General features: G+C 44.6%; 1 protein-coding gene across 2 annotated transcripts in view; it reads right to left on the reverse strand.

Annotated features, from left to right (window-relative positions):
- Window positions 1-15,081, reverse strand: part of PBX1 (PBX homeobox 1) — a 282,674-nt gene that overhangs the window by 170,779 nt on the left and 96,814 nt on the right. The gene's annotated exons all lie outside the window — the stretch shown is intronic.

The following is a 15,081-nucleotide window of genomic DNA, read 5'->3' on the forward strand; positions in this document are numbered from 1 at the left end:
TTTTGATGGTTCTACATGTTCCACCAAAGGATTTCCTTGTCCTATATAAATAGATGTATCCATGTGCAGTAAACAACTTCATTACTAACCCCCTTTCACTTACTCCTCCTTTGTTAGGAACTTGTAATGGTTGCCCACTACCAACCATGTCAATCCTACAGTCCTGCCTGGAATGCAAGGTACCATGTTGAATTGGGAAGAGCATGGCTTTACACAGACATGGGCATGGACACCATCACATATACTTTCTATAAAATGGGGCCAATTATACTAAATCGATAGGGTTGTTGGAGAATTAAATGACAAAATACATATGTGAACTATCTACTTTAAATTGTTTTTGCCTCCTCTCTAGAATCTGATCCAACTCATCTTACCCGTCTTAGTCCATTCAGACTGCTATCACAAAAACATCACAGACTGGTAGCCACCAGTCTATAAACAAGAGAAATTTATTTCTTACAGTTCTGAAAGCTAGGAAGTCCAAGATTAGGGTGCTGGCAGATTTGGTATCTGGTGAGGGCCCACTTCCTAGTTCACAGATGGCCATCTTTTTGCTGTATCCTCACATGGTAGAAGGGGTGAGGGAGTTCTCTGGAGTCCCTTTTAGAGAGCACTAAGCTCATTCATGAGGGCTCTGCCCTCATGATCCAGTCATCTCCCAAAAGTGTCACCTCCAAATACCGTCCCATTGGGGATTAGGTTTCAACATTAGAATCTTGGGGGGACACAAGCATTGTCTATAGCACTACCTTCCTCTATCACTACTTTAACCCAAATCCTATACAAAAGGCAGGCCAGTTTCCTCCCTGTCACCCCCTCCCCATGCCAAGTTAATCCCCACCTCCATGTTTCCTTAGTGCTGGTTACTGTCTCCCGTTATTACCCCATTACCTCACCCCACCCCCACCTCTGTTTCATGAAGCCGACTTTCATTACCATGAACCCCAAGCCCCTGCTTTGTCTCTGAAATATCACTGTACTTTCACTCCATGACACCCAATTAACAACTTCACTGAATATTATCATCTGCAGTTTATGTATTTTAGTCTAGTCTCCCAAACAATACAAGCTCCACTAAGGCAGAGATCAGTCCTTTTATGGACCCCACAGCACCTTAAAAATTGTGAGTAAATGGTGCAAATACATGCACTTTATAAACTGTGAAGCAGTATATGCATTCGTACTTGCCACAAACTATGGAGGTTTGGCTATTATTCATGTTGAGACCTTAACAGCACCTTCCAGTTGGGCGAGGGGTAGAAACTAGACCAAGAATCTTAACTGGAGTGCTCAAATGGGTGTGACAGTGATCAAATTAGCCTGATATGATAATCTGATGCAAAGAAAGGGAAAAAACAAAGAAACAAAAAGCCCCACCCAGGTACTCACTGCTATGTGTGAGGCAGACCCTATGAAGCAGCACGTCCACCCACTTAAAGGCAGACCTCAGGCCCTAGCTTAAGGATCAAGATTTAAGCTTTAGGAAAAGGAACTCTGGGCAGCTAGGAGGGGGTCGGGCAGAGCTCTTTGAAGAAAAGAACAACGCTAACGTGTGTTATGCACAATAGTTGAAGAACCTCAGCATCACTGAGCTAGCAAGTTGAGGGGCAGGCTTTGAACCCAAGCAGTCCCACTGCAGAGACTGTCCTCTTAAACACTTCACTATAATCCATTCAAGACTTGGTGTCTGAGCCAAAAACATCCTAGACCATAAACTCTGTACCCAAGGCAGCCAAAGTCCAGGGCTTGAGATTTTGTATCCTCTTGCCCTTAGTAACCATCTTGCTTCACCTGGGTGCCCTAGTTTCCACCGTTATACACAATCCTGCCTCCCTGCCTTGCCTTCTTGGTTTGACACATTGCCCTACTTGGATTTGATATTAATTTCATATACTGGTTCCCCTGTAGTTCCATTCTCTGTTGGTCTAAAGCTAGCCATATCCTACTTCTACTACAAAAATCCAGTACCCCAAGGGTTCTGCTTGTTTAAGAGGGGATCTGAAAACAGAGAGAGAATTGAAAGGAGAAGCCCAGGCAATGGGCTGGACAAACACAGCAGTTATAAAAGCATGTCATGGGCTCATGGAAGCTCTGGTTTATCCTACGCAATTCAAAGCCTGACCTGTGGCAGCACAGAGAATGCAAAACCCCTCCTCTCTCTCTGCTCCCCTCTGTGCAGTGAGCTACTTTGATCTAGCTCCTCTATCAAGGTGTGCTCAAGAAATCAGATGAGAGCCTGAGTCTGCAAACTGCACAAGTTTATGCCAAATGGAAACAGCACAGTCCTAACAGCAAGGCATGACGGGAGAGGTCCTGTTGTGAGAAGTTACCAGACTCCGACTGCAGAAATGGAAGGAGACTCAGCACACAGATCACAACAAACAAGGCATGCACAAAAAGTCCAAAACCTAGTGTAATGGAGTGAATGTCTGTCTCCCCAAAATGTATATGTTGAAGTCTTAATCCTCAATCTGATGGTATTAGGAGGTGGGGCCTTTGGGAGGTAATTAGGTTAAATGATGACATGAGGGTCACACCCTAATGATGGAATTAATGCCTTTATAAGGAGAGGAGGAGACATCAGAGTGTCTTTTCTGTGCCATGTGAGGATACAATGAGAAGGCAGCCATCTGCAAGCCAGGAAGAGAGCCCTCACCAAGAACTGAATCTGCCGGCACCCTGATCTCAGACCTTCCAACCTCCTGAACTGTGAGCAATAAACGTCTGTTGTTAAGGCCACCCAGTCTGTGAATTGTGTTACGGCAGTCCAAGCTGACTAATATACCTAATATGATGAAATATAGAAATTTCAAGTCCAATCCCCACCAGGATCTGCTTGAGAAGTTTTCATCCAAGAAGGTCCCGTGGGCTATAACACAAGAAGACAGCACTTAGTCCTTAGATGGGGGGTCCTGGAGTTCATTCGTGACGAGATGAGTAATATCAAGTGAAAGGATCTTGCAAGATACAAAGGGAGAACATGAAAGGAAAAGCCAGTAAAGTGCATGGACCCCTCATAATGATGGGCAGCCTGATGAACGGCATACATCAGAATAGCTCCTTTATTGAGAAGGAAAGCCCCTACCCACTTGGCAGGTCTGGTTTTGGCTGGCTCGGTCTGAGCAGTGCTGGGCACTGGGGTGGTGGCTGGATCATGCAGAGACTGCTGTCTCCACCAAGAAAGGGCTAGGACAGAAGAGAATGATGAGTAGTAGTATTAATACTCCTGGGGCTTCCCTGGTGGCGCAGTGGTTGAGAGTCCGCCTGACAATGCAGGGGACACGGGTTCGTGCCACGGTCCGGGAAGATCCCACATGCCACGGAATGGCTGGTCCCGTGAGCCATGGCCGCTGGACCTGCGCGTCCGGAGTCTGTGCTCCGCAACGGGAGAGGCCACAACAGTGAGAGGCCCGTGTACCACGAAAAAAAAAAAAAAAAAACTTCTTAAAGTGAATGGTAAAAGGAAGAAATTTCCTATTCTCTTTAATGCCAAGGATTGGATGCCAGAGACAGAAAAAAAAAAGACCCAGAAGGGAACCTTTATTTCTATTCCATTTCTAGAGATGAAATAGTTTTACAATTTTCTCACTAAAACTCCTAGAGGAGAGATCTGTGGACATCACCTATCAGTCCAGGACCAGGAATTACAACTTAGATTGTTCTTCCGGCTCTGTCATCTACCAGCTATGTGACTTTAAACAAGACATTCTAGACCTCTAAACCTCAGTCTCCTCATCTTAAAATAGAGTGAATTTTATTTCCCTGGCAAGTCTCCTAGGGTTGTTTTTAATAGGAATGTAGATATGAAAGCATTTAGTAAGCTATAAAGCACCATGTCAAAGAAAGGGTTTACTTTCATGGGTACCATGAAATCACAACATCGTTCCATCAAGTTTAAAGACCCTTGCAAGTGGGTGAGCCTGTGATGTCTTTCTCTGACCAAATACCCAGGACCACCTTTGGTCTCTGTCAGCCGAGGACCAGCGGCCTCCAGGATCAGCTGGATTCCAACTTTTAAGTGTTTCTTCATTTTCTCCAGTTTGGTAGAATTAGTGGTTTTGCTCCCTGAAGCTATGGCACATTGGGTGGTTTCTAAATTTTGGCAGCATCTGAAAAAATTTCTGCCTATTTAGTTGGCATCAAGTTCTTAATGGTACTCAGTGGTTCAGAATTAATTCTCCCACCACAGAATTATCCAGGATATTCCATGCCTATTTATAATTTTCTCAGAACTCCTTGACTCTTAGCTTTCACTCCAAGTCCCTAGGCTATCTCTCTTAACTCAGAAAAGGGTTTTGGTGGCAATTACCAAAAAGCAGCATCCCAGCTTAGCAAAGCAATGATGACCTTGGCAGAGCAAGGTCAAGAATAGGGGAAGCAAACTATTCGCATACCTCAGCCACAGAATCAACTAGAATGGTCCTGAAAACACAAAGACGCTAAGGTTCTTTGGTCTAGAGTTCAACTTTTCATTCCTCCTTGTTCAGGTGTATGTCATGACCCCAGGATAACCAGACTTGATACCATGAAAGCTAATCTGCTTCTAGCAATAAGCATTAGGGGTGGGGGGGAGGGGGAAGCAATGCCATCTCATGAAATTAGGAAGCCCCAGCCTCAACAAACTTGAGAAGCAGAGATGGAGGCTGACCAGTGATTACTGACTAAAAGGTAAACAAAACTTGCCACATCATGAAAGATCAACTGGATGGGAAAACTGTCTCACTGTTGGAAACTACATAGACCCATGTCTTGTTTTCAGCTCAGCATCACTTCATCTCTGTGCCCCAGGTTCCCAGTGTGTAAAACACCCATAGTTATTCAAGCCCCTTTCTGACCTTTGCCTACAAGTTTCCCCATAGCTGTGCTTTTGTTGCCATTGGACAAGAAGAGACTCCTCCAGTGACCTTGCAAACCACAAGTCTCTCGCTTTGCCCCCTAGTGGCTGGGTGCAGCACGTGCTGAGATATTAGTGTGAAATCCCACCTCCATCCCGCTGGGAGGTTTACAGTTAAAAGAAACGTTCTCAATGCCAAAATACAAGCAGATTCACAGGAGTTTAGTGTCTTAAGGCAACTTAAAAATGTCAGTTACTTTTCCAGAAGAAAAAGTGCCAGAGAGGCTGGGCTGATGAAAGTAGAGAGAAATGGTGGCTCTTGGAGCTTGGACTCTCAGAGGACAAGGTATACTCCCCTTTTCTGGTCCTCCCTGCCTGCCTCACTCTGACCCTTTGAGGACAGCACTGAGCATGTATTTTACAGCCTTAAATGATTGTAGGTGATGAATATCCCAGTGGTTAATCTTCCAAGGACATACCTTAACTGTAAGATGCTTTTTTATTTTACCCTTTCAAACTTAATATAAAATGTGTCCTATACTATGGTCATTGTCACAGCATTTACCTGTCTTGTTAGTAGGTATATATTGTATGAATTTGTTGGCACCTAAACACGTTTGTTGGAATTCCTCAGAAAATGACCCTATTAAAGAACTCAGAATTTTATTACATACACACCCACACCCACTTCTGAGTGAGTGCGGTGCTTTGGTGTTGCCCTTTTCTGTTGAGCACAGTTGTAGCTGTAAGAGAGATGGGGAAATTAGACAGAGAATAAAAGAAAAAAAAAGGAGGACTTACACCCCTGCCTTTGAAGTGCCTGAACATTTACCAGATGAATTTGGAACGGACAAATCACAGGTAGCCCAAAAGCCCAAACAATATGACTGAGGAGCCTCCCCAGACAAGAATAAAAATAAAATCTATATGTGCTTAAGTGTATATACACATTTGCAAATAATCAGACGTACACACAAGGGGCACAGGCATGCCTCTGCACATTTATGTGATACACAGAAAGAAGTTCAAAGAGATGGGGCAGATATCTTTTTATAAATACAGTTGAGCAGGTATAAGAATGCCGATCAGCTGCGGCTTAAAAAAGCAGGGAGAAAATCCTATGGAAATCATGAATACTCCAAGAACCTCTAAGACTCAACCTGAATGCAGACACTTAAGCTCTCAGCTTTGCCATTAAAGCTGGGGCCTAAATTATTGATCTCCTGCCTTTATCAGCATAACAGTCACGTCCCAGTATCGAGATCTAAGTACACTGCAGTCCCTCTGCTGCAGCCACTGAAATAATTAGGAGAAATTCTCATTAAAGGAGAGTGAAAGGTTCAGAGACAGAGGCAGAGCAAAGGGTCTGAGAGGGTGTTTACTGTCTTCCACGGGGTCGAAAGATCACTGCGATCAAATCCCCGAGCAGTGCCCACAGATGACAGCTTATCAAAGGGAAAAAGTACAAACAATTCACACATGCGGTGGCCCTCTCTGGTATGTTTACATCTGTGAGTGTCTGTGTAGAGTCACACACAGGCTGCAGAGAAATTGCTGTCTGTGTTCATAGGGGGTGGTGGGGGGAGACAGCTGCATACTTGGTGTGTCAATAGGAAAATAAGAGAGAGCAAAAAGGAAAAGAAAGACCAAAAAAAGGAAAACAGCCTGAGTAAGAAAAATACATGAAAAATAAATAAAAAGAAACATATTAATAATGGAAAAGCCACTGTGGACTCTCTGCAATTTAATTTATTCATTCTTTGAAAGTACAAGGGGTCTGGGGAAGAGAGGAAAGGTAAGGCATATGGGCAAGCCAGCACTTTCTCATGAGCTCCCAGTTGGCTTAGCAGAGATACCAGGATAATATATACCAGAATTCAGACACTCACACTCACAGAAAACCTTTACTCGACGACAAGGCTCTCTATTGATTTGAATGCAGATTTCACCAGCCTCTTACCCTCCCCCAACACGTACGAAAAAAAAAAAAAAAAATCAGCCTTTCACACATGTTCCCAGAAATGGCCCAGCCTTATGAGAGGAGAGAGCAAAGGACAGAGAACAGCCTTTCAGACACTGTACTGCTGGAGGGAAAGGGTTACGACAGGGGAAATTAAAAATGAAGCAAGCGGTAAAACAGTGAAGGAAGAGGGCAAGGATGAACAGAAGCCTCTCGCCCCGGCCCCAGGTGTGGGCACACGCGTGCACGCGCACCCGAAGTTTGCCCGTATCTAATGTCAACGTGCAGTCGTTTAAAAGAAAAATTCCATCTCACCCGGCTAATCAGAATTGTTAGAGAGACCATTACCACAAACACTGGGAACATCTGAAATTGATTATTTTGACTTCACTCCGTTAATGAAATCCTCCAGCGACCAAGAACTAGCCTTGGATGAATTTCTACATAATGAAAAGAAAAAAACAAGAGTAACTTCACGGACTTAAAAAAAAAAAAATTAAAAAAGAAAGAAAAAGAAAAAAAGGACTATCTGTGTATTTGCAATGTATATGTATTTATTTGGTGATTTCTGTCGGTGTGGAATAGTTGAGCCGAGCTGAATCTGTTCCCACCATTTTGTGCGAGTGCAGATATTAGCATGGACCTCACATCCCATAAGTAGCACCACATCATTAAATGTCTTGGGCTGGCGCATAGGGAAGAGAAATGCGGGATGTCACCGGCTGATAGGGAGGAAGACTTGATGTTATTTATTAGGGAACACTTACCAGAAACTGCATTTTCTCCATTTGCATTAGATACGGCACTGCTGCCTTTGTAAAGTGCGGACAGGCGTGCGGACTCGGGCAGAAAGGGAACACTCCTTCCGAAACCACCGCCGCCCCCCCCCACCCCGTGCTTTGTTCACTGTCCCCTCAGTCTCAGGCCTTGGTCTACAGAGAACCTTACCCTACCACCTTCTTCTGTTCCCTCTCCCTTCTCTGCTCCCTACTCCATTTTTCTGCCCCAGAGTCGCTTTGTCGCTCTGAAAACCCCTTTCTCACCCGTGCTCCCAGCAGGGTCAATACATTCAGCTCACCCCATCTTCCTTTCAATTCTGACCCCGAATGCCTTCAGTCAGCTAGCTATTGAGATGTCAGGATGCCTACAAAGAAAGGCCATCCCATCAGTGCTTATAGGTGGATTTCCCCTAAATTCATGAATTATAGGAGTCACACGGGGAGGGAGAGAAGTGGGGAGAGCTGACATACATATTTTTAATGAGAGTAAGGGGAAAACTGAGTTAAGGCTTCCAGTGGAAGTGCTGAAATTTTCCACCAGGGGATTCTCCTGGAAAGGGATTGTGTGTGGAAGCATAATTGCTAGATCCCTGCCCCCCCCAGCTTCCTCCCCAGCATTTCTGTGTGACAGTCATCAAAATAATCCAGAAATTTGCTTTAAAGATGCAAGCCTCAGGCCATCAGCTCTCAAAGAGGTCTGAGGCTATTTCCCCTGGATCTCCCTGAGGGTGTGTTACAGGTAAGGCAAGAAAACCAAATAAGCGTTTTCCGTTGTGGCAGCTCTCAGGAGTCCTCGGCATGGGGCCTCGGTCACTCGAGAACAGAGTCTGGCTCCCTTGCAGACTGCGCACCGCTTACAGGTCCTCATATTCTTGAAGCAGCCAAATGGATAAGAGGAATTCTCTCCAGCCCTCAAAAACGCCAGCCGGTAGTCCAACCTCCATACCGGCAGCAGGTATAGAATTGGGAGAGGAGGAAAGGGCTCGTAGAGGACCAACCCGTGAGGGTCCAGGAGAAGCTCCCACGTGGGCGTATCTACCGCAAAAGCCAACTGGGTGGCAGAAAGTACTGGAAGGCTGTGAGCATTGGAGTTTGGGGCTGAGGGTAGAATAGAGAATTCCCTAAGAGTACGGGGATGTGTAGTGTGAACTCAGAAAAGGACAGTAGCCCACAGACAGAAGGTCAGAGATGCAGTGCATGTATTCTAGAGAATTCAACTTCTGGAAAGGAGTCTGGAGTTAGAACTCAGTCCATACTTGAGACCACTTACTCCCGGGGAGTCCAAGAAAAAGGAAGAGAATAGGAGGATTCCTGTGAAACAAGTATTGCTCACCTGCAATACCCATTCTCCTCTGCTAGGAGAATCTGCCCTGGCCCCGCATCCTCTGTGCATCTTTTAGGAGGCACCCCTTACCCTGATCCCTTGCTCCCAACTCCCTAATGCAGCGGCTTCTCCCCCACCTAAAGAAAGTGGCCGAGTGTAATTATGCAGAAAGCACCACTGGAGCTATATCAATAAGACAGACGTCTGTTGTATCATTCTCTCTCAGTAAGGCATTTCTTCTCCCCAATTGCTCATATAGAATCATAGCCTAATAGCATCCCATTAACATAATTGCCAACACAACTAGTGTTCCGTGTCTCAGAGCCATTTACTTACTTTACCATAAAGAATACCAAAACAGCCCTAAAATCACAAAGAGGAAGGAAGAAGACGGGTGGGTGCTGGGGAAGGCGAGAGGAAAAATTTACCCCCTTTATATTCCCTTTGCTCCCCCGAAAGGGGTTCCAAAATGATAAACACAGGAGTGCCTCTCTCATCTGCGGGAATCGGAACACAGAGCTTTCCTACCAGACTCCCAAGCAGACGTGTGCTAAAATCTAAACGGATTCTGCCAGGCGAAATGAAATTCCCATTATTTTTAATTAATCCTTAATTAAAATATATTACTCCGCAGATTCCGCAAATCTCTCTTAATATGCAAATGCGGCCCATTCAAGGATATTTACATATCATTAATTAAAACGGCACATTCTTTCAGTCTAACAAGCTGAGGGGCTATGGCTGCTGCCACACTGGCGCGAGGAGCCCGTCCTGGCAGTGCCAAGCTCATCTGATAAAAAGACGTCAAGCGTTGGCCGCGTCTGGGGACGGTGAGGCCAAAGGGGGAGAGTGCATTATACTTTGATGCTCTCTAGAACAAGGACTTCAAATATTATCTTGGGGCTCTGGCCAAGTGCTTTTGGCAGGGCTCTGAGGCTACCTGTTATCTACACCTACCTAAAGATCACCTCAGGTCCCAGCCCAGCTGGGCCTTGGCTGGGAGACCATGCGTTTCTCACTCAGGCAACCATGAGTCACGGTGGAGGTGGGCTGGGTGGAGGAGGGTGCTGGCGTGGGAGAGAGGATTTGTACACACTTGTCCTATTTTCGCCACAGAAGTGACGTCTTTCTGAGCCTCAAAGTCGACCCCCGCACCCACCGCCCTCCAAATCAAGACACAATGAGGTTGGGTGGGGAAAAATGAAAATGGACCCAGTACACCAATTGCTTAGGTTAACAACAAAGGATTCCTAGGGGAAAAAGAGTCTCTGGGGTGGGACTTTGTGTTGGATTTCACAGAGCCCTGTAATGGCAAGTTCAGGACCAGGTAGCAAAGGGGTTGACCATTGGGAACAGATGATGGAAGGATGGTAACAATGACACAGTTCCCAAGCAAAATGTATGCTGGAGGGGGGGTTTCACCTAGAAAAAGCATGTAGAAATGGACATCAATCACTATTTCCACAGATAAGCCTTATCAATCAGGGAGAGACCTACAAACAGCACTCAACCCACCCCCAAAAAGGGACAGAGGTAGCCATTTGTGTATGGCCAGAAGGACAGCCCGCTGGCCTCACATCTCTCACTATCTGGACCACCTGAGACAAGGACAGGCCCGGAAACAAAATTCAGGGAGCATAAGCTGCATTTACCATAAGCCTTGCCCTGAGACCTCTGGGAACGCCCACATCTGAGAATCTCACTCATCGAGATGTGCTGCTGGCAGCTGGCTGGGCTCTCTTACCAGCTAGCTGACTCACTCTTGCACAAATCATTCAAATGTGTGCCTCTGCAAAATTACAGCTGATTATATACCATAGGCATTGGTGGTCATTGTTTAATAGTCGAAAACAAAAATATGAAATCCTTGAATGCCAAGGGTCTACTGCGCTTAACTGAAAAACTGCTTATCAAATTATGACAGAGGTCTTGTCCCTGTGATATCTTCAGGCTGAAGTGGTGACCCAAAGGGTCTGAGATACAGCTCAATGACCATGATCCGAGGCTCCTGTCTTGGCGCAAATGCCCTCTGCTTCACTGTAGTCTGTAGTCCCATCAGAGTCAGAGTTATTGCTTTGCCAATATTTATTTTTTCAGATTATAAATTTCTATAATGAAAGGACCTTAGCTGAAACACTGCATTGTTTTTCCTTTAGCTCACTGCCATGTAAAGACAGGAACTAAATACACACACAATGGATGATCAAACTGAGATCAGTAAGAAAAAGGAAAGGTCTCAAGGCCAAGGGTTCATGAAAGTGGGACAGTCGGCCTGCAAAAGCTTTCAGAAGCAGCGTCAATATGGGTGGGGAGAGCCACAACGTTTGCAAAAAATTAACTAGAGTGGGTAGAACCATCCCAAGATAGACATGATCTCAGCTTCTCTTCTTAGGGGGCAGCCTAGTGTTTAAAATCAAACCCAGGGTCAAATCTCAGCTCTACCCAGGACAAACTGCGTGACAAAATCAGTTGCATAAAAATCTCTAAATCTCAGTTTATTTATCTGAGAAAAGGGGAATTCATGCTGTCCGTTAATGAGTTCTGTGAAAATAAACGAGATAACTGAATAAGGAGCTCAGCACATAATCAGGACTCAATAAAAGGCAGTCATTATTAAATTAGTATTTATTGTTACTTTTTGGGGGGGGAGGAGGGCAGATGTCAGGACCTTAGTCTGAAATCTCTCCCGATTTTAAAATCCAGTGACTCTCAGGAATCTTCTCATTCCCATCCTTCATCTTCCAAATTTATTTCAGCCCCCTTCCTAGGCATTATTTACTGATAGCCTTTGAAACTAGTCTAGGGACATTTCCATTACTAGAATAGCAATAACAAAAGCCCCACAGTTCTACTGAGCTTATCAAGCTGCAGGATATCTGCTCCATCAGCCAGAATCTGTTATCAGGCTTCTCAGAGCAGCTATCATTATTTCATTTTTCTTTCTCAAACTAATCTGAGAAACGAACACACTAGTACATTAGAACAACATAAGCGTTAGCTAAATACATTACTGAATCGTTGAAACCTTAGGCATATTTATACACAAAAGCATCAAATAAGAATAATGAGAATAAGGGATTTGAGCCTCCTTTTAACATTCACAATGTGTCCACTGAATGCAGAAATGAATAGAGCCTTCTTTCTTTCCACCCAGCTTTTGAAGCTATCGGGAAGAGCTGAGTTGCAGGCAGATGAAATGGGTTCCATATTTGCAGAAGACTCACAAGACTTGGATTTGGAAGAGCAGCAGTTGCATTCAGAGGACTCGATCTTTTGGCAAAAACGGGACTGAGGCATGTGGTTCTTCAAGGGCAGAAGTGGCTGAATCACTAACATCAGGTATGGAGTGTCCTGGCTGCCAGCAGCAGAGGCAGAAGTTGTTTCTAGTGGATATGCCTCCGATGATGCTGTGGACACCGGCTGCCTGGCCCTCCAGACATTCTGTGAGCCAACCAGTGTCCCATTTATTTTTTAACCTTTGCCTTTTAAATCCAAGATCTTTCAATAATTTTTTTATTCTGCTGAGAGTAGCCAGAGTGTATGACTTTTAGTGCAACCAAAAATTCTGACCAGTACAGCTTTGCTGCCAATATAAAAGAGATCAGCAATTATTTCTGCCCAGTTAGACAAGAATTTTAAAAGTAAATTACTCACAGAATTCATTACAGGGTTGGAACCCCTTTGAGGAAGACTCGCAGTCCTCCTCTCCCCCCACCCATGACAAAAGGTCTCTTTTCTAAGATCCCACAACACAAATTCCAAGTCTATGCCACCATGAAGCACCAGAACAATGCAGATTGACGCCAGGACCTGTCTCTCATGATGGGGGTTCAACCCAGGCCCCAAAACTTAATATTCTGTGCTGGTATCATGACCAGTGTTGGCACTGCTGTCACCTATTATCAAAAGCAACGTGGACATGGGACCAGAGGGAAAGTCTCCATCCAAAGGGGTTTAAGAAGACACAGAGCCTCAAAAGCTCAAGACACCTGCACAAGGCCCCCAGCTGGTTAATGTCAGATCATACTGAAAAGGAAAGACTTTATTAGGATGAGGGAAACCTGGACTTTCTAAACTCTATGACCTCAGTTCATCCGCTTCAGTTGAGACATCTGAGTCCTCTTCTTTACCATACGGCCACCTCCCTTGGTTACATGGCTTAATATTAAGTAATTCATAACATTCACCCCATGCTAAGTGGCCACCAGTTTTTGACTGACAATGCAGCCTTTTGCTTTTGCAGGATTTACCTGTCACGAATGGGGAGACTGTGCGAAACCCCTTGACAGAATCATCTGGCACCATTCAGCAGGTGCTTGGATTCCTGCACACAGGGCTACCACCTAACTTTCTTCAATACTTGACTTCTGAGAAGAGTAATTAACTCACACATCATCTGATTAGTCATTGCTGTGCTATGAAAGGTGGCCTAGAGTTCACCCCAAACTTACCTGGCAATTGGTATTTTACTTAAGGTGCCAACACACTTCACCATACTTCCCTAATGTAATTATTTGCATAGGACTATGATGGATAGGATATCATACCAAGAGCAATACATTGCAGAGTACTCAAAAAGGTGTTTGATGATCTCATAAATGTTTTAATTGCAATGACAGACAGGTGCAATCATCTCATTAAATGTAAGTATCTTTGATATAGCTTTACTTTTAAAGAACACACAGCGTGTCGACGGTAAGTATCTTTACTTGCAGAGCCTAGATCAGGCAAGCTACGGGCCAGAGCCCAAAGCACGAAATGTCAGACTCCACGTTTCATGAACAGTAACATATTATTACACTAGGTCACACTGTGCCCATGGGGAGAGGTGCCCCACTAAGATACCTCTGCTCTGTCCAAATCTCGATAAAAGACTTACAGGAAAAAAAAAAAAAAACTTTAGATTTTGCTGAAGTCATCCCTTTGGCTGATAGACGCTAAGGCTGTGACTTCTGGGAAACATCTGAAACTTACAAAGCTGGGCAGGACATATTTTCACAAGCTGTGCTTATGTTAGCACCAATGCATTTCTATGATATCATAGTCAATTTTAAAACATTTATGTTTTAGAGATGTAGTTCTTTGTAGTAACACAATAATAAAAGGATAAGGGAGGGAGAGAGTTCTAATTCAGGAGGAAGAAAAACACTTCTGATCAAAGTCCTGCACATTAACACCCTCCTATCCAAAGGACATCAGTAAATATGCACCTTCATATGCATGTATAACACAATGATAATCTTCACATAACAAGGAGATACCATGGGGGAGAAACAGTGGTCATAATAACCAAGCAACCAAACTCCAGACAACTGTGGAAAAGACCAGTGCAGCTTAAGTGTGGCACAAAGGCAGCCCACCACTGCTACCCGGCTGTGTAGGGGGCCCTGATCCAGGGGGTGGTCAAAGTCCACATTTCTGAACACCACAATGGGCGCAGGGGGTGCTCCAGGCTTGTCTGGAATGAACTGAAGATGTCTCCTCTGACCCTGAGCCATTATGCATGACACCAGACCACCACAATTGACCATGGAAACTCGGGATTGACTTAGTACAGGCTGCAGGATGTACCCAGGGCTTTCTAGGGCTTCCAGGTGTTCTATAAAAGTCCTACGAACTCTGCCTAAACCCTGTCTCCTAGATGGCCTGAAGTCTGGCCAGGATAAAAGTTCTAAAAACAGACTAAGGAGGTATTAAAAACACACTCGTTCTTCAAGTCTGACAGGAATTGATTTGATTGCATTTAGACAGTATTTAAGAAAACATTCGGACAACTGATGCTCTCCATGGGAGGGTATGTTTTAGGTCTTCGGGTTTATTTTTCTTTTTTACTCTGGAACCAACCCAACCAACCCTGCTTGAAAACATGAAGTGAAAAAAGAGCTAACACTACTTTTATCTGAATGTCCCATGAGGTGATGATGCTTACATACACATTCACTAATACCAAAAATAAAATTACAAAGGTCAGGATAAGAAACTGGCTTACAGTGAAATTGCCAGTGATCCTTGGACCACACAGCACAGAGGGAACAGCCTCAGGGCTCTCTCTGTGGATGTGGAGATCTCTTGGACACGAACCACCGGGACTATTATCCCTCATGCCAGATGGTATGTCCTGCAGACGCATGGGAGACAGGGGTCGTTGCTGGCTTCAATCACAGATACTCAAACATTGGCC

Source organism: Mesoplodon bidens, assembly GCF_964165515.1.
Source record: "Mesoplodon bidens genome assembly, chromosome: 2".
NCBI classification, from domain to species: Eukaryota; Metazoa; Chordata; class Mammalia; order Artiodactyla; family Ziphiidae; genus Mesoplodon; species Mesoplodon bidens.